We start from the raw sequence: 2,236 nt of genomic DNA on the forward strand, positions 1-2,236 counted from the left end.
GATAAATATGTTATTTGCATAAAAAAGGAGAGAATGTCTACACAATCTGAGCCGGCACTATACTCGTATGTGTAAATACAACAATCAGAGTTCGATGAGTAATTCGGTTGTTATTATTTTTCCTTTTTAAGTGCCCTTTAAATTCGTCCTTGAGTCACAGAATAATCCGACTGACTGGGCCAATGTTGTAAACATGAAATGATGTCAATAATTTCTTTGTGCCTTCACAAGTATTTGCATATTTATTTATTTGGTTATTTAAATAGCCGCTTGGCCTAAAACGATGCGCCTTTGCATGACGTAGTCGTAATATATGTGGCGAGGATCCGTCAAAAGCTCGCAAGTAAACAGAAAAAGAATCAAACACACACAGCTACAGCTACACCTACACACACACACACACACACACACACACACACACACACACACACACACACACACACACACACATGTACAATTGTATAAATATGTGCAGATGTATATTTACGCTCGCACACAATCGCAAAGACAAATAAACGAATACAAATGATGCTCTGCAAACGATGGCTGCAAAAAAAAAAAAAACAAGCGCGTGCTGCTATTTACAAGTGTGTGTGTGTGATTGTGTGTGTGTGTCAGAATGTATTTTGTGGCAAGATGAAAGATGTTAAATCGACAGCATATTGAATTTAGATTTAGTGTCGTCAAAAACCAGTGTCAGGGCGCTTGCACAGACAATAGAAAAGCAAACACACACGCACTTACTACACATACACGCCACACACTTGCAAGTACACGCATACATACACACATACATATGTAGGTACATACGAGTATGGATAAGTATACATATAGAACAGGAACAAATAGTTGGGTAAAATGTGACAGCGCCATGACATAAAAAAACCAGCAGCAACAACAACAACAACAACAACACCTACACCATATTCTGATTGGATTCTCCTTTTAGTTTTGTTTTCATGTTCACACCAAAAATCAGGCGAATACCAAAATTAAAAGATAACAAATGCTGAGGCATTGTTTTTTGTTTTTTTGTTTTCTTTTCCTTTTTTGGTTTTTTGCTGTCTGTCTGATGTTAAGCGTTTCAGTGCCCGACAATTGCGCCATAGTGGACCCCACAAACACACATCCCACAAAATGTGGGGAGATGGCGAGACAATAGCCGCCTATCATCTAATATAGTGGGCAAGCACCCAAGCTGGAACCGTGCCGGTATACGAGTATTCAGCAGCTTATGGTGGCGGTCCAATCATCCATCCCCTGCTTAGCCGCCAGCCATGCATTTGAATGGCGTTTTACACACAAGTATGAAGCGTGTACCTTATGTAAGTAGGTGGGTGGGCGCAAGTGTCTGCTAACCTTGACAAAAGAGACAACAACAAGGTAGACACGTAGTATTTAGGATAATGGAACATGCATCAGTAGTAAGTCTGTTTTTAAGGAATGTAAACTTTAAAGCTCTAGCGTCTTCTTCAAACATGAACAGCCTAAGAAAGGTCGATCGATCTACTATGGGGAATAAATAATTCACCTAAAATCCAAAATAATATTGAACTGAACTGAAACAAAGACAAATACACATATTTTTAGATAAAAATATAGTCATTTAAATATGATGATTTGAAAGTTGCCCTTTAATTGCTGCTAACTTCTTAGTTAAAAGAATTACTGAGATGCTGTTTGACAAGAAGATTGCATTACAGACTAAGTATTTAAAATATTCTTTAAAGCCAATATATGAATATTCCGTGTATGCCATTGTATTATTTAAATACTACAAGTATGATTTTGATACTTGGTGTTGTATGTGTAGGTTAAAGAAATCCAAATTAAGATTTCTAGTTGTAAAGATTTGAAGGTTCTGAGGAATAAAAATATTATTTCTCGGTTGTAAAAATGTATGTGCAAATAATTTAACAGGAAATAACATTTAAAGTGCAAAAGAAAAAATATTGCTATGTTTTCATTCCCTCTTACATGTATCTACTATTTCGTGAAAGAGATCTGAGAAGCAGATCATTGAAGTATCGCTGTTTTTTTTTTTTTGTGTATATATTTTATATAAAAATATTAACAAAGATATTTCCTCTTACAAAAGACGTAGTTTAAAAAAAGAATATATTTCCATCTCGCTGAAATGCTTGTAAGTGTGAAATTTATTTGCTTAAAATTTTCCACAGAAAGTAATTTGTTCGGCATTGTTTATTGTTGAGGTTAGGGCTGGGATAATTTCTTT

The sequence above is a fragment of the Scaptodrosophila lebanonensis genome, unplaced genomic scaffold (genome assembly GCF_003285725.1).
Source record: "Scaptodrosophila lebanonensis strain 11010-0011.00,11010-0021.00 unplaced genomic scaffold, SlebRS2 tig00000165-arrow-arrow-pilon, whole genome shotgun sequence".
NCBI lineage: Eukaryota > Metazoa > Arthropoda > Insecta > Diptera > Drosophilidae > Scaptodrosophila > Scaptodrosophila lebanonensis.